General features: G+C 40.1%; 1 long non-coding RNA gene across 1 annotated transcript; it reads right to left on the bottom strand.

The window, feature by feature from the left end:
* Positions 1–17981: 17981 nt before the first annotated feature.
* On the bottom strand, positions 17982–18662 carry LOC116658334. Its single transcript, XR_004313681.1, has 2 exons — positions 18403–18662; positions 17982–18168 (listed from the first exon to the last, which is right to left on the bottom strand). It is a non-coding gene; the product is annotated as an uncharacterized LOC116658334 (long non-coding RNA).

The raw sequence follows: 18662 nt of genomic DNA, 5'->3' as shown, positions 1-18662 counted from the left end.
CATTATATATGAAAACAACATGCTGATAGAGAAAGCAAGACAATATTTATCTTTCTCCCCAGATTTTTCTATGCTTATAGAATAAATATATGTGTGTGAGTATCTACACACACACACACAGTGATAAATCGCCTTTTAAAATTTATTCATTGGAACAGCCCTAAGGTATTTCACACTGTACTTCACAACAGATAAAGAATCACATTTAGAGGAGACACAACTCATTAATTCTCTTTTTAAAAGAGTTAGGTACTGTTGGTGAAATGAATATACATTAAACCATTCTTAGACTAAAAAATCTTTACAGACTAGTAGCGTCTTTTTTGTATTTGTGTCTTGAAGCTTTCTCTGATCATCCCAGTTAGAGCTAGTCTTTCCCACTTTTCAAGGTCATGAATTTCTGTATTAGCCTCTCATTTTCATGGGACGCTGCTGCATACAGTGGTTATTTGTTTATATCTTATCACCTCTTCCAGCACATTGAGAAACAGACAATAGGCTGTGGCATGACCCAGCACTGGTCACCGGAAACAGTGGTGGAAAGATAAGATTGCAAATAAACAGAGTGAGTGTAAGGATCAGCCGTGGGCTCCAGGCTGTACAGAGAAGGGCTAGAAGCCGAGGGATGAAGGGTGAATTAAATAAAGGGGATAATGGTGATGAAGCTTTCCTTGTGCTCAGGGGAAGGTGTCACTGCAGTGGATATGGGACTTGAAAGGAATGGGACTTAGGGTTACATAGAAGAAAAGTCAAATTCATATTGTAACATGGTAGAAAAATCCAGAGTGATGACAAGAGTCATGATATGACTCTCCAAGTGGGAGATGGAAATGAGATTTAAGAGTTGATGTGAAAATCTGTTGAACTGAAGAGGTAAATACATTCTATCTTGATTATTTTTTTTAATTGAGGTACTGGGGGTTGAACCCAGGACCTCACACATGCTAAAGCACACGCTCTTCCACTGAGCTATACCTGTAACTGGGAAGGACCCTACTGTCATCAGTGACCATCTGGTATTTGTAATGGTGTTTGTAACTGCTTAACTGTGTAATAAAGGGTTTTTCCCATGCTCTTGCTGACTAGGGTTAGACTGGAGAGGGGGGAGGCGTGGGTGGTCCTCCCAACCCCCTCCTGATGCTGTGTGCAGGGATCATGTTCAGTGCCCTGCTTTTGACCCTGACACCTCAGAAAGGGCAGTTGGGTGTTTTGTGCATCTTATTGGTATAACTCACCCCAATTGTACAAGTCTGCAGCTATTTTTAGCCCCTTTTGGTTTCTTTGTATCCTACTGTTCGAGGTGCAGGTCTCAGCCTACAGCTAGAGGTCTCAGCCCTCAGGCTGCCTAAAATGCTAGAAGCATTTATCAACCTGACTTTAAACTGCACATGTTTTTCCCTACAGCATTCTTCCACAGACCCTCTTCCTAAACACACTTTGTTCCAGGCACAAGAATATTAGAAGAGTCCCAAAACTGGAGGTGAACTTCACACCCAGCAGAGGGAAGGGGACCACTGCATCTGCAAAAACAAGAACAACTTTGCAACAATTTGTTATCCTGTATGCGATCTTTATAGAAACTAGCTCTACCCCTTGAACTTTTACTATAAAGCCCCCTGCCTTCCCTTCCCTGCAGGCTGACAGTCTTGGATACATTAGCCCACTGTGGCAAAGAAATAAAGCTGCCTTTTCTACTTCATCCAAAACTCTGTCTTTGAATTTCAGTTCGATAAGCAGGGTACAGAGGCAACATACCCACCCGCCCCCAGTAAACACATTCTAATAGCCAGGATGTTGGAAGGTCCCATGGATATCGAAGTGCCTAGGACAAATTCAGGGGTTGGAGTAGCAGGGAAAATGGTAAGCTTGATGCCACACCAGAACGTGTGTGAGGGGGGGGGTGACCAAGATGTCGGTGGACAACAGCCACAAGTTGGAGAGTGCATAGCATAATGTCAGAGGCAGAAAAGGAAGATGAACACTTTCACCAGGGAAAAGAGTCATGAATCCTCACAGTGGTTCTCAAAGCATGGTTCTCAGAGCCACAGCACCAGTGTCACCTGGAAATTTGTTAAAATGCACATTCTCAGCTCCTCCCCAGATTTACAAAATCAGAAACTCAGACCAGGGCTCAGAAATTGGTGTTTGAACAAGCCCTCCAGGTGATGCAATGCTTACCAACGTTCAACAGACATTTGTCCAGAAGTTGCCATGGAGGGAACTGAAGGGCGAGTCAGCACCGCCTTCTGACCATCGTGGCCATCTCTGTAGTCACCTGTGAAAGCGGGATTTCAATTGCAGCCAAGAACTGGAGGGAGGTTGCAGTGCAACAAGAATTCCAAGGAGAGCCTGAATGTTGCCCCTCCTCCTTCCTGTCCCAGCCCTTGTGCAGGCTCAGCCCTCATGGTAGAAACTAGGGATGATCTGGATGAATAACCAAAATGTCAATGTGTTATAATAGCCGTCGTCATGCTGTTAATAACTACAGATAACCAGTAACTGTTAACCAAGTCCAATCATAGAAACCAGCAGGAAGATCAGGCTCCTGGTCTCCTAGTGCTGAAGGAGGCAGTGCTGGTTTGTGCAGCTATGATGTCAGATGGAGCAGATACAGCCACACAGACCAGTGAGCTTTCAGCTCAGCCTCAGATGAGCCGAATCAGTCCCGTAGCGTATCAGCAAGCCAGTGGTACCTAGGAAGCACTTCAGTTCACGGAATCCAGGTCGACTTTCAATTTATACACCGAGTCTTGTCCTTGCAGCCTTCTCCTTGGCTGTGACACAAACCCCTCTCAAACCACCACCAAGATGACTCCCCTGTGGAACCTACCCTACCACAGGTGGCTTCGGCTCTAAGTACATGGGTTCCTTTACTCCTAACAGCTGTTTACATCATTTGCGTGTTGTTTTTCTTAGGAAACTGAGAAGGGGGTCCTGAAACCTAGAGAGCCAGCAGCGCCTGTGAAGTCCATCACAGCCAGACCGTCTCCTCCTCCTCCTGGCTGCGCGGCAGCTGTGCTGTCTGCACTCCTGAGTCCCAGGGGTGTAAACGCTGGGGGAGCCCACCAGATGATCTTGGCTGTTACTTCCAACGTCCCCCCAAGTACACTTCCTTCAATGAAATAGATCTCTAAGTAGACATTTCTCCAAAGAATACATCCAGATGGCCAGCAGGCACATGAAAAGATGCTCAACATCGCTAGTTATCAGAGACATGCAAATCAAAACTACAGGGATGTATAGCACCTCACACCAGCCAGAATGGCCATCATTCAAAAGTCCATGAACGATAAATGCTAGAGAGGGTGTGGAGAAAAGGGAACCTTCCTACACTGCTGGTGGGAGTGTAGATTGGTGCAGCCACTATAGAGAACAGTGTGGAGTTTCCTTAAAATACTAAAATTAGACTTAAATATGATCCAGCAATCCCACTCCTGGGCATATATCCAGAGAAAAAACTCTAATTCAAAAAGACACATACACCCCAATGTTCATAGCAGCACTATTTACAATAGTCAAGACAAGGAAACAACCTAAATGTCCATTGACAGATGACTAGGAAAGAAGATTTGGGGGTGTGTGTGTGTGTATATATATATATATATATTTATATATATATAACGGAATACTACTCGGCCATAAAAAAGAATGGGAAACTGCCATTTGTAGCAATATGGATGGACTTAGAGATTATCATACTAAGTCAGACAGAGAAAGAGAGATATCATATGATATCATTTATATGTGTAACCTAAAAAAATGACACAAATTCTATTTACAAACCAAAAATGATCCACAGACATAGAAAACAAACTGTGGTTACCAAAGAGGAAAGGGTGGGGAGGGGTAAATTAGGAGCTGAGGATTAACATATACACATTACTATACATAAAGTAGATGAACAGCTAGAACCTACTGTACAGCACAGGGAATGATATTAAATCTCTTGTAATAATACATAGTGGAAAAGAATCTGAAAAGAAAAAGTACATATGTATCTATATGTGTAACGGAATTGCTTTGTCGCACACCTGAAACTAATATTGTAAATCAACTACACTTCAATACAAAATAAAATTTTAAAAAATTTTCCAGCACCTTCCAAAAAATAAGTGAGATTTAAAAACTGAAAGTAAAAATAAAATAAAACAAGTCTCCTTTCTGAGCAATACAACCCACAGTGGACAAGGCAAGAAGGTGGGATGAGGAATCCATCATGAGGAGTGTCAGGACCAAGAAAGGACACAGCTGGTGAGAATGTCACTTTACCAGTTTATTAGTGAGCATCGCGGTGAAGGCAAGAGCTCGGAGACTTAGACTCAGATTCCAGAATTAGATAATTATTAGCTGTGTGATCCTAGAAATAATAATAGTGGGCTCATAGGCTTGTTATGATGGTTAAATGATAATGCATTTAAAAATACATGGCAGGTTCCACCTGAATAAATGGTAACATGAGTTTGCATTTCTCATGAGCAAACTACACCATCCCTTAGGCCAATTAAAAGACAGTGCACAATACAGAATCAAGTGATAAGTGAGTAGTTATCGCTTTCTATAAACATGAAATATTCACGAGGAGGGAGATACCATTAAGGTTTTGAATAGGATTCAGGAAGAAACACAGTCAGCACTAGGTTGTGATGTATCCAAAGGGAGAAGACAACGCGGTCTTCACCCTCAATGGGGCAAGACATGGAATTTTTTAAGACTTTGTTTTTTAGAGGAGTTTCAGGTTTACAACAAAATTGAGAGGTATAGAAATTTCCTAATATGCCCTACCTCACCCTACCTGCATAGCCTCCCCCCAATATCAACATCACTCACCAGAGTGATATTTTTTTTTACAAAAGATGAACCTACATTGATACAACATAGTTACCCAAAGTTCATAGTTTACTTCATGGTTGACTTTTGGTATTGTACACTCTATGGAGTTGGACAAAATGACATATGTCCATCATTAAAATATCATACAAAATGTTTTCAGTGTCCTGGAAACTCTCTATTCACTGCCTATTCCTTTCTCCCCACTCCCATCCTTGCAACTCGCTGGTCTTTTTATTGTCTCCATAGTTTTGCCTTTTCCAGAATTTCCCATAGTTGGAACCATACAACCTGCAGCCTTTTCTGATTGGCGTCTTGTATTTAGTAACGTGCATTTAAGTTTCTTCCATGTCCTTTCATGGCTTGATAGCTCATATCTTTTTAGTGCTGAATAATATTTCCACTGTCTGCATGAACCACAGTTTATCCAAACACCTACTGAAGAACATCTCGGTTGCTTCCAAGTTTGGCAATTATGAATAAAGTGTCTATAAACATCTGTGTGTGGGTTTTTGTGTGGACAAATTTTTCAACTCCTTTGGGCAAACATCAAGGAGTTCAATTCCTGGATTGTACGGTAAGAGTGTGCTGCTTAGTTTTGTAAGAAACTGCCAAATCGTCTTCCAAACTGGTGGTTCCATTTTGCACTCCCATCAGCAGTATATGAGAGTTCTTCCTGCTTTGCATCCTCACCAGCATTTGGTGTTGTCAGTGTCCTGGATTTTGGTCCTTCTAATAGTTGTGTAGTATTATCTCATTATTGTTTTTTGTTTTAATTTTATTTTTTATCTTTTTTGGGGGGCAATTAGGTTTGTTTATTTATTTATTTATTTATTTTAATGGAGGTACTGGGGATTGAATCCAGGACCTCGTGCATGCTAAGCACACACTCTACCACTTAACTATACTCTCCCCCACACTGTTGTTTCAATTTGTATTTCCCTGATGACATATGACGTGGAACATCTTTTTATAGGCTTATTTGCCATCTATATATCTTCTTTGATGAGGTGTCTGTTAAGGTCACTGGCCCATTTTTTAAATTGGGTTGTTTGTTTTCTTATTGTTGAGTTTTGAGTTCTTTGTCTATTTTGGATAACAGTCATTTATCAGATATGTCTTTTGCCAACATTTTCTCCCAGTCTGTGGCTGACCTTCTAATTGTCTTGACATTCACAGAGCAGAAATTTTCTGTTTTACTGAAGTCCAATTCCTCAATTTTTTCTTTCATGGATTGTGCCTTTGGTGTTGTATTTAAAAAAGCACCACCATACTTACGGTCATCTAGACTTCCTCCTATGTTATCTTCTAAGAGTTTGATAGCTTTGCATTTTACATTTAGCTTTATGGTCCATTTCGAATTAGTTTTTGTGAAGGGTGGAAAGTAAGACATGGAATTTTAAAAGCTGAAGATGAATGCTATGCAATTGTACAAGCAAAGTGAAGGGCTGCTTGATCGGGTGGATTGAGCCACGTAAGAATTGATGACCAGGGAATAATTAGTGAGAAGGGGAGTTCATTAAGGACCTCTCCCTAGAGGAGGTGAAGTCTGAAGGAAATTTACAATTGGAATTTGGGGAAGGATGAGCTGATGTAAATAACCCAGATTGTGCAGGCTCGAGGAAGCAGACAGTGTTTACTCCAATAAGAAGAGAAGGAAGCTGTCAGGGAAGCAGAGGCTTGAGTGATTTTCTTCAACTCTTTGAAGATCTATCATACAAAGGGAAAGCAGTTGTCTGAGTAACACCTAGTTTGATGGTATCTGCTCACCTCATTCCCCTTTCTGTGTAAATCCACAAAAATGGCCCCTGCACCCATGTTTGAAATGCTTAACCCCCTCCCCCCATCCATGGCCTCAGCTGATTGGACCAAAGAAAGCATCTAATCTAAGCTAGGCATTCAGATTCTCTCTGGCCATCTGAGATGGGTCCAGCAGAGGAGTCAAAAACCTAGAGGTGAGTGACCCAGTAAATGGAAGTGACCTGAGCCACCAAATGACTGCGTGGAGCCGAGCATCTCCCACCAAACTGATTAGACTGTGACCCTGCAGGAAATAACCTTCATTGTGTCAAAATCTGAGGGTTGTCTGTAGCCATGGTTCACCTAGCTTGACCAACACAGTAAGTCAGACTCGATCATCTCTAAACATTCCTTTGCACTCTTCGATTTCTTGATGGAAGTCAGATTTTTTAGAAATCTATCTAAAGATGATCTGAAAGATGGATCAAGGGGAAAGAGAAAATGGACAGAGAGATCAGATTTAAATCTAACACCGACATCTAGAATCCATGTAATAGGGCGTGAATTGGGGGATCGGGAAGAAACAGAAAATGAGATCTAGCTGAGAGGAAGATTAAAAAAGATAAAGCATGATCACTAATTGTTATTAATCATGCCTGTTTATAGCCTGTGTTTCTGATGCTTTGGCATCCAGAGTCTTTCTGACCCTGGGGAGACGGTAACCCAAAGGGCTTGGCTCAACTTCTTACTGCTCCCACCATCCGTTTCCAGCGTTAATTTGCCAAGTGCCTGGGTACCGCTCCTTCCTGAGTGACTCTGCTGTTACAATTCAAAGCCACGTGTATCAACACTTGGATCCATTTGGTTATGCTGTGCGACATATACCATAACCCAAGATTTTATGTGCATTTTTAACTCCCCACTTGGTCTCAGTCTGATCATTGGCACCTGTAATAGACCCAATTCTTTTTTTTTTTTTTTTTTTGGTTAAATTAAAAATTCCCAAGCATAGATTGAATTACATGCTATGTTAACTAGTGTTATTGACTCAGTGTCTTGATTTTTCCTGCAACTCACTGTTTTCTAAGGATTTCAGAGATAATCTCATGCTCACTCGCTAGCTAGGGTTACAAGTCCGTCCAGAGTAACGGTTTATTTTTTTAAAAGCTCAAATAGTGGCTTCCCTTGCTAGGGGAAATTCTTTGAGTCATACAGAAATTACCTGCCAGAGGTTTCTAGGCCATGTCCAAAGAAAACCCCAAGATCTTCAAATTGCTACTTGAAAATTTAGGATCCTAAATTACATTTTAAGACACAGTAGTCCAGTGAAACACTTCTCACACAGACATTGTAGAGAGCATCTCTGTTTTGTCTACAGCAGCTACGCACGTGAATTTATGTTATTCAGCAGTTTTTGCTGTTTCTCATCGATTTCCTTGACATTTATCTGGTGCTCAAAATATACCAAAAATAATTTTGCCCTGAATCAGCCTCAATTATCACTTTGCATTTATTTCATAACACTTCTGATCTTCCATCAAAGCTGACTCAGTGATGGATAATTATTAAGCACTTTTCAAATTCCTAACAATATGTGTGCTATGAAACCGAGCCTTGAAATATGACAAGCCCTAAAATTCATTATACAGTGTATCCAGAACAGAGACGTGATGAATAACCTTACATGCTTAATCGACGTCACCCCTGGATGTGATGGTAAAGAGCTAAGTCTTCCAGCAAAGTGGAAGAGACGGTGGGTACCCCGGGTGCAGGTGATCTAGAAATTGTGTCCACAGATGTCAGCCCCACAGGAAGGAGCATGCAGATGGGAGGAGATTGGAGAAAGCAAGTTGTCTGTGAGAGTTAGACCAGAAGAGGAAATGAACGTTCCCTTTTCTTCCCAGGTGAAGCCTCTCTCCAGCTGTATCTCGTTAATATCCTAGGAAACCCAGAAACCAGCGAGAGTTAGTGAGCATTCTCTCTAGTTTCCAAGCCATTTTCTGTCGGCCTCTGGGAGAAAGGAAATCATGTGATTTCCTATTGTTTGTCACTTGAAGAGGTAAGAAGTTACACAGGAACAAATAGAACTGATGCCTTTGAAACACAGACTGGGAACAGTCGGGTTTGAAATACACTTCTAAGCCCAAGATGGAGCCACTCCTATGGGGGGTCCAGGTCAGCAGATCCAAACTTCAGTAACTTTCCTGCATCCCCGTAAATACTCTGCGTGACCAGAGTATCCAGCCAGCCAGTCCCCAAAGGCCAAACAACTCTGGGTTTTCTCACTCTAAACAAGGTTGGCCGTGGGGCCCCAGACAATCAGATATTTTCTTTTCTTCTCTTCCTTATTCTTTATTCTTTCTCCTGTCAGTTTCCATCCTTCCGCCTGCCACTCTCCGCATTCTGCAGTTTTCTGAATGGTGGAGATGGTCCACTTCATGAAGGGTTAAAGTTTCTTTGCATCACCTGATTGTCTGCTTTGATCATTTTTTTCATGCTTTTCCCCCTCTTGCATGCATAAACGGCCTATCGAACATACAACACAGGTTTCCGCCACACGATTTAACATTTAAATGAGTTACTGGGGAAAATTTTAGAATAGGAAAAGGCGAAAATAAAAGTTTATAAGGAAATTTAAAACTTTTAGACTGTTCAGTTCCATGACATAAGGATTAATAGAGACAGATGTGACACAGGAAGTGAGACACCACCACAATAACAAGGCTCTTCTGACACAAAACCAGGACTAGATTTGTATGTTTTCTCTTTCTAGCTTAACACTCCTAGTCTTTCTCAATAATTTGAAAATTATAATTATGTTTTTTTCTTGGTGGGGTAATTAGGTTTTTGTTTATTTATTTATTTTTGAGAGGGGAAGTAACTAGATTTCTTTATGTATTTTTAAATTAATTGTTATTTTATTTTATTTTTAATGGAGGTACTGGGGGTTGAACGCAGGACCTTGCTTCTGCAATTGTGATCATCCTCCTGCTTGTGGGTCGCCCACCATGGGGTGCGGGACTTGACTGCTCCGTGTATCTGCCCCTCTCACCTATCTCCTTGAGGGCTCCTTGTTTACATCTGTCATTGTAGAAGGTCTTTTCTGCTAGTCTTCAGGTCTTTCTCATTAAGAGTTGCTATTTTTGTCATAAAAAAAGTTGGGATTTGGGTGTGCCCATGGGAGGAGGTGAGCTCACTCTCTTGATATGTATAATTAAAAAAACATTTTTTTTTTACAGAAGTATAGTCAGTTTACAATGTTGGGTCAATTTCTGGTGTACAGCATCATGTTTCAGTCATACACATACATACATAGATTTCTTCTCACTCTTTTTCATTAAAAGTTACCACAAGATATTGAATATAGTTCCCTGTGCTATACACTAGAAACTGGTTTATCTATTTTATATATAGTAGTTAGTATGTGCAGATCTTCAACTCCCAATTTATCCCTTCCCACTCTTTCTCCCCCAGTAACCATAGTTTGTTCTCTATGTCTGAGTCTTTTTCTGTTTTATAAATAAGTTCCTTTGTGTTCTTTTTTAGATTCCACATGTAAGTGATATCAAATGGTATTTTTATTTCTCTTTCTGGCTGACTTCGCTTAGAATGACGATTTCCAGGTTCTTCCGTGTTGCTGCAAATGGCATTATTTTATTCTTTTTATGGCTGAGTAGTATTCCATTATATACGTGTGTGTGTGTGTGTGTGTGTGTGTGTGTGTGTGTGTACCATAGCTTCTTTATCCAGTCATCTGTCAACGGACATTTAGGTTGTTTCCATGTCTTGGCTCTAAAATATATTCTTGTCGATTCATTCAGTAACCATTTCAGAGCATCTATCATGTGCCAGGCATAGTCCTGGGTTACACTGGATTACAATTCTGAGCCAAAAATGATAAGGTGCTTCTTCTTGGGAAACTTATAGTCTAGTGGGTGTGAATAATAAAGAATCACATAAATATGTGTAAAATTCAACTTCAGTAAACAAGTGGAAGAAAAGAATATGGTTGGGAGGGTGGAGGAGGTTGAGAAAGGCCTTCCTAGGCAATTGGGTATCTGTGGTTCCACGTTATATTAGCTAGATTCAAATGACATAGAAAGAAATAGATCATGAGCCTAAAGTCTGAGTCAAGGCCTCATTCTGCCATCACCATTTGCGTTTTAAGAGGCTATGTAACCTTGACGTTCGGAAAGTGTGAAAACGTGAAATGATGAGTTGTGGATTGCAGATGAGAGTGCGGCAATATTGGGAACCTTCTAAGAATCTCATGTACAGGTGGCTGGCCTTGGTGAGAGGGATTGATAGTTGATACCAAATGAGGGAGCATGGGTGTTGGAACAATTAGTACCCTATTGTTTGAGAATGTATCTGAAATTCCCAAAAGCCATTTACAACAGAATTTCTAGAAAGGTCTTCTTTCCCATGAGAATTCATCCCTAAAACACAAAACTCAAACCAACTATGAGATCACCTGTGATTACTTCACAAACAAATCCAGGTCAGCCTACATCATCACTTAATTATAAGGGAAGGAGACTGGACTTTTCAAATCTCTGAACAGTCTGGGTAGCAGCTTGGTTTAAAAAAAACAAAATAGGCACATGATATGTTACTAATCTTCCTCTGAGAGTTAAGAAAATACACACCCTAAGATGTCATACAGTAAGAACTTTAAATTTGTTCATACTGTCTTAGGAAAAGAGCTTATGCTATGATTAACTAGCATGTTTTCCTTTTGATTTGGTAACTGTCATTGGTTTGGGGAAACACGAAATAATTTAAGTCAATTGTAAGCTATTTGATTTCCATGTTGTAGCTACAGAACAATATTTTTTTCAGTATTAAATTATTGTTTATAAAAATAACCTGATTTATATTATAATAATTCTCTCAAGGAATATTTGTTGGTAGATCAAAAAGATCAAAACATCTCACTTTTTTCTATTATTTCTTTTTAAAACATTATCCTTGTCAACCCAATAGGGTGTTACATTTTATTGCCGGGAAGTGATTAATGCTTTAATAGAGGCTTTTAATATATTTTGATATGAGGAAAGTTTTTAGGTACTTTTATCCACAATTCTGGAAGAAAGAAATCTTTACTTATTGAGCAGGTATGATGTGCGAAGCAGTGTTCTAGACATTAATGTATATGATCTCACTTAATTGGCATAAATATTGTGTCAAACCAACTGAAGAAAGTTTATTGTTAACCTTATTAATAATAAGGATGGTCTCTGTCACTTTACAGTTTACAAAGAAATTTTAATGTGATTTTATCTTTATGAGTTTGTATAGTCATAGTTTTAAAAATCAAATTGTTCCACCAAGTTTATTGTGAAAAACAGTAATGCAAAAGTTTCATGTCTTCCTTCCTGATCCTTGTTTCCAAAGGAGCAGTTTCACCTTCTTCACTGTTTCTTTAAGTATTTATAGCTATATTTATAGCTGCAGCTATATTTCTATACCTGATGAACTGCATGGTTTTTCCCTCACTTTTGCGTATCTATCAACTTCTTGTTATGGAAGGTGAGAATTGGGTTCTCTTATACACTAACTGCCCGCTACACCCACATATATTCATTTTCTGGGGTGGGGGCTAAGGTAATTAGGTTTATTCATTTGCTTTTTCATTTCTGGAGGAGGTGCTGGGGATTGAACCCAGGACCTCGCACATGCTAAGCAGGCGCTCTCTCACTTGAGCTATCCCCTCCCCCCTCATATATATTCATTCATAGATCCCCTCCTCCTATGGCTCATCTTTTGATTAGATCAACAGTATTTATGTTGCTGTGATGATGAAGTGTTTCTCACTGCTGAGCCACGGAGTTTGATTATATTTAAATTTTTGTTTTCCTAGTATTTGTTTTGTCATTTGCTTAGTTTTTGGTGTATCTGATACTTATTTACCTTGAACTCTCTTCTAGAAATACGTTGTCTCTCAACATGCTTTTCAAACATGTCACATACTCCAAATGATAGATGCTGGAGAGGATGTGAAGAAAAGGGAGGCCTCCTATACTGTTGGTGGGAATGTACTTTGGTGCACCCACTATGGAAAACAGTATGGAGGTTCCTTAAAAAACTAAAAATAGACTTACCATATTATCCAGCAATCCTAATCCTGACATATATCCAGAGGGAACTCTGACTCAAAAAGACACCTGCACCCCAATGTTCATATCAGCACTATTTCCAATAGCCAAGACATGGAAGCAACCTAAATGTCCATCAACAGATGACTGGATAAGGAAGATGTGGTGTATTTATACAGTGGAATACTACTCAGCCATAAAAAGGAATAAAATAATGCCATTTGTGGCAACATGGATGGACCTAGAGATCGTAATTCTAAGTGAAGTCAGCCAGAAAGAGAAAAAAAATACCATATGATATCACTCATATGTGTAATCTAAAAAAAGAAAAAAGAAGACACTAATGATCTCATCTACAAAAGAGAAACAGACTCACAGACATAGTAAAAAATCTTATGGTTACCCGGGGAAAAGAGGGTGGGAAGGGATAAATTGGGAGTTCGAGATTTGCAAATATAAACTAGTATATATAAAGTAGATTTAAAAAAAAATTTCTTCTGTATAGCACAAGGAACTGTATTCAATATCTTGTAACCGTTAATGAAAAAGAGTATGAAAATGAACATATGTATATGCATGACTAGGACAAGATGCTGTACACCAGAAATTGACACATTATAACTGACTATACTTCAATTAAAAAAAAAATCAGTGTTGTCCAAACAATCCAGCCCTTTCAGAGAGCAGATCTCTCATCACATTAAGACTATTTCAGCAAAACAAACGTTTAAATGAGAAAGACCTGGACAGTGAAGGAAAATAAGATTTTTATGTTCTAACAGTTCCTTTATTGATAAGCACCCTAAATCCAGACTAGTCCATGTGAGACTAGAACAATCTGTGAAAAACCAAAAAGGAATCTAGAATGAACTATTTCCTGACTCACACTGGTTCAGGGTTGTAACTAGTGTTTGTAGTAACCACTATTAGCAAGGTGGTGTGATATTGTGATTTACAATCAGAAAAATATATTTGGTCTTTGTTCCCACTAGCTCCTGGAACAGAGCTCCTGAAACCATTGGAATTTCCTATATGTTGAGAGCTTTTGTTATGTTCCTGAGTTGGCTTCTGGAAAATCCCTAAATCACATAAAGATGGAGGCTGGTTGCCAGGGGAACCAATCCAGGGATCAGAGGGTTGGAACTTTCAGTTCTGTGCCCTGACCTCCCAGGAGGGGAGAGGGGCTGCAGATGGAGTTCAGTAACCAATGGCCAAGGATTTAGTCAATTATCCATATGTAATGACGCCTCCATTAAACCTGAAAATAACCAGTCTGGAGAGCTTCTGGTTCGTGAACACGTGGAGGTGCTGAGAGAACAGTGAGCTCTCCCCTCTTTCCCCAGACCTTGTCCTGTGCGTCTTTTCCATCTGGCTGTTCCGAGTTACATCCTTTTATAATGGATATAACCAGTATCCAGTAAGTAAAATGTTTCTCTGAGTTCTGTGAGTCACTTTAGCAAATTAATTGCCCCCAAGGAGAGGGTCGTGCGAATCTCCCATCCGTAGACAGTCTGTTAGAAACACAGGTATAAGCCCGATTTGGGATTGGCATCTGACGTGGGAAAGGATGGGGAAGTCCTAGAGGACTGATCCCCTGACCTACAGAACCCGACGGCATCTTAGGTAGGTAGTATCAGAATTGTGTTGAACTGTCGACCCCTAGCTGGTGTCTGAGAATTGCTTGGTAGTGTGGGGAAAAAAACAGAATCTCAGGGGGCCATTCAAGAAACTCATGAGTCACTGTTGACATTTCTTCTGGTTCCTGATCCAGAGCCACATCCAGGAATTTTACCTCCAAAGTTAAAAACAAATACATCCACTTTTCCGTACCACCTCTCTTACCACCTCCGTTAAGCCTCCATCATCTCTCACCTGGCCTTCCACCGGTCTCCCATTTTCCTCCACTCTCTGCTTTCGTTAGCAGCCAGAGGAATCTTCCAAAGTGGATCTCCTTATCCTCTCATTAAAAGTCTTTCAAAGGGTTCCCAGCAGACTTGAGATATAATCTGTCTTGCTTATGTGACACACAAGGCCTTCACGATGTGGCCCCTGCCTCCCTCAGGTGTTCATTTTATACCACTTTGCACCTCACTCCTGCACGTGGGCTCCCTTTCAATTCCTCAAACCCACCAAATTATTTCCTGCCTTGGGCCGTCATGCTTGTTGAGACTTCTATTTTATTTGGGGGGGGGGAGGTAATTGGGGTTTTTTATTTATTTATTTTATTTTTTAATGGAGGTACTGGGGATTGAACCCAGGACCTCATGCGTGCTATGCACACGTTTTACAACTGAGCTCTACTCTCCCCCATCCCTCTTCTTAAAATCTTTGTCTGCCTATTCCTTACCCAGCTGACTCATTTATACTTCAAATAAGAATTAAATGCCATTTTGTCAGAAAGGCCTCTCTGGCTCCAATTTATATTTTTAGCCACTTCCATTCCACAGGCTATTTCCGTTCATATAATTACAAGTACAATTACATATATACATAATAGTGGTCTTCCTTACCAGACTATAAGCTCCAAGAGGGCATAAATCATGTCCCTTTTGTCCATCACTAACTACCTGATGCCCAGCACAGTACCTGGCCAAACAAATATTTTTGTGAATGAATGACCCTGTAAGGTAAATTATTCCATTATTTTAGGTGAGGACACTATGACCCAGAGTGACCCAGAAATGGAACAGCCCTCTCATGGCTAACTAGCAAGTATTAAAATTTTTTCTTTTCCAGCATCATATGTTTGATTCTGTACACTTAGATTATTCCTGTTTAGGCTAATACTGTCATTTCTACCAGGCTTCTCATGAAGCCCATGAATTTATTCATGTGTATTTGCAGACTTCTCGTCCAAGTAGTAAAATTTTCCAGGATTTCTTCCTTAAGAATATGTTCTAATCTTTCCTTAATGTTTTTCATTTCACTCACCTACAATTTTCTTTTTTTTCCTTAATTTTTAAAAATTCTTCTTTTGAGGGGGGAGGTAATTAGGTTTTTATTTATTTATTCTTAATGGAGGCACTGAGGACTGAACCCAGGACCTTGTGCATGCTAGGGATGCACTCTACCGTTAAGCTACACCCTCCCCCTTTACAATTTCTGATTCCTGAAAAGTATTTCGCTCATTGAGTCAGACACAGAGAAACAATTAGCAAAGGACAATGGGCTTTTTTCTGCTGGGTGGTGAAGGTACTACATTCAAACAATCATTAAAATGACTTAAAAATACAACTTTTCAGAAGGTTTTCCCTAAAATAATTTTCTGCCACTCTCATTTTGTGTGCCTCTGGTCACGGCAGGTAACATGTCTTTCAGAGCCCTTCAAATTAATTTTATTGCCGTTTTTGCTAAGCACAAAGCCAGTTTTTCACATGGTCTTACATTATCTCACTGAAGGGAGATCTCACTCAAGGCTGTGTCCTTGAGTACAGCCTTGAGTCAAACAAAAGGTGACTTAATTGCACTGAGAATGTCCAACAATCCCACTTGAAATGGAAAGCGGGGTGGAGGGTGGGTGGGGGAGAAAAAGAATGATTTGGGGAGGGTCCCCTTCAAAAAGTTTTTCTCAAAAGAAGTTACTCTCAAATTTGAATCAGATTTATTCTCTGAGACCCACAAGGGTTTTCTCTTTATCCTTTAAAAAAATTGTGGTAAAATATACTTAACATAAAATTTACCATTTTGAGCATTCTCCTGTGGACAGGTCAGGGGCATTAAGTCCATTTACACTGTTGCCCAACCACTATTACGATCCATCCCTGGAACTTTTTTCATCTTGCAAAACTGAAACTATACCCATTAAACACTAACATCCAGTTCTCAAATCCTCTCTGCCTCTGGCATCTACCATTCTATTTTGTGTCTCTGAATTTAGTAACTTATATAAATGGAATCATATAGAATTTGTCCTGTTATGACTGGTTTATTTTACTTGGCAAAATGTCTTCAAGGTTTATCCACGGTATAGCATGTGTTAGAATTTCCTCCTTTTTAAAGACTGAATAATATTCCATTGTGTGTATACATGACATTTTAATTGAAGTATAGTCAGTTTACAATGTGCCAATTTCTGGTGTACAGCACAATACTTCAGTCATGTAGGAACATACATATATTTGTTTTCATATTCTCTTTCACCATAAGTTACTACAAGATATTGAATATAGTTCCCTGTGCTGTACAGTATAAACTTGTTCATCTATTTTTTATATATTAGTTAGTACCTGCAAATCTTAAACTCCCAGTTTATCCCTTCCCACTTCCTTCCCCCCTGGTAACCGTGAGTTTGTTTTCTATGTCTGTGAGTCTGTTTGACATTTTGTTCATCAATTCATCTGTTGATGGACACTTTGGTTGCTCCTAATTTTTGGCTAATGTGAATAATGTTGCAATGCACATGATTGTACAAATACCTGTTTGAGTCCTGGCTTTCAATTTCTTTGAGTTCCACCCAGAAGTGGAATTGCTGGATCATATGGTAAGTTCTATTTTTAATTTTTTTTTTTTTTTTTTTAGGAACTGCCAGACTGTTTTCCATAGTGGCTGCTCCATTTTACATTCCTACCAGCAAGCAGCACATAAGGGTTATAATCTCTCAATATCCTTGCCAACACTTGTTATTTTCTGCTTTTTGTTTGTTTGTTTTACAATAGCCCTCCTAATGGGTGTGAAGTGGCATCTCATTGTGGTTTTGATTTGCATTTCCCTGATGGTTAGTGATATTAAGCCTCTTTTCATGTTAACTATTGTATATTTTCTTCGGAGAAATGTCTATTCAAATCATTTGTCTATTTCTTAACCGAGGTTTTTTCCTTTTAAAGAGGGTCAGGACATTACTCAAGTTTGAGAGACAATACCAGCCAAATCTTAGTGATAAGTTGGCTATGTGACATTAAATTTCTTACAAATAATCACTATGTTTATATTTACAAAACTACATTGAACATATAAGTAAATGTTTTTCTAAATTTAAAAATTAAAAAAATACTGCATATAAAGTATAATTCACAGACAGAAAAATGTGCATCAGAGTACTGTTTGGTGAATTTTCACGAATGGACACGTGTATAACTAGCACCAAGATCAACAGACACAGCCTCACCAGCACCTTGGAAGCCCCCTCCCATTCACTACCCCACCAAGGGAACCATTATCCTAACTTTTGGCAGATTTTTCCTGTTTTTGTCCTTTATAGAAGTGGACTACTTATATGTACTTTCATGTCTTGACGTTTTATTCTCAACTTTGTTCACCCATCCCTGTAGTTGCAGACCACTCTTCCCACTGCTGAGTAGTACTCCATTATACGAACACTGTGAATTTATGAATTTATTCTATTGTTGGTGGTCTTTGGGGTTATTAAAACAAATGCAGCTGTGAATATTCTAGTAACGCATTTCTCTGGGCTGTACACGAAGATGTGGAGCTGCTGGATCATACGGTATGCCTCTTTAATACAGTGCCAAATAGCTTTTTAAAGGAGTTGCTGCAGATTTCATTCCTGCAGCAGGAGAGGAGAATTCAGTTACTCCACATCCTCCCAACACTTGGTATTTTTCTCTCCACCCCCACCCTTCTATTCTATTTTAAAAATTAAAACAACTGCAGCAAAGTTTGGGAGCTTTTCGTTTTCGGTTTGGTTCTCTGAATTATTAACCATCCCAGACATCCGCTTTGTCCAGCCCCCGGGTGCGGACTGAGGGCGTTTTCGACTTTGCTCCACAGTTTTGCTCACTCCGCCACTCGGATGTCCTGCGGTCAGGAACATTAGGTGTGCGCCCAAGGCCGGCACGTCCTCCAAGCATCTGGAAGTCTGATCACCGTGCAGACGAAACTTAGCAGACCTTCTCCGATCACGTCCTCTCCCGCCGGCTCCGGTCGCCCCAGGGGTCCCCAGGTGCCCCACCAGGAACGCGGCGCGCCCCCCGCCCGCTCCGCCCGAGAGCGGGCGGGGCGGGGCCGGTCGGCGCGGGGCCGGTCGGCGCGGCGCGTGCG

Source organism: Camelus ferus, chromosome 20 (genome assembly GCF_009834535.1).
Source record: "Camelus ferus isolate YT-003-E chromosome 20, BCGSAC_Cfer_1.0, whole genome shotgun sequence".
Classification (NCBI taxonomy): Eukaryota; Metazoa; Chordata; class Mammalia; order Artiodactyla; family Camelidae; genus Camelus; species Camelus ferus.
The sequence above is the reverse complement of the archived record's forward strand: the minus strand, read 5'-3'. Positions and strand labels throughout refer to the sequence as shown.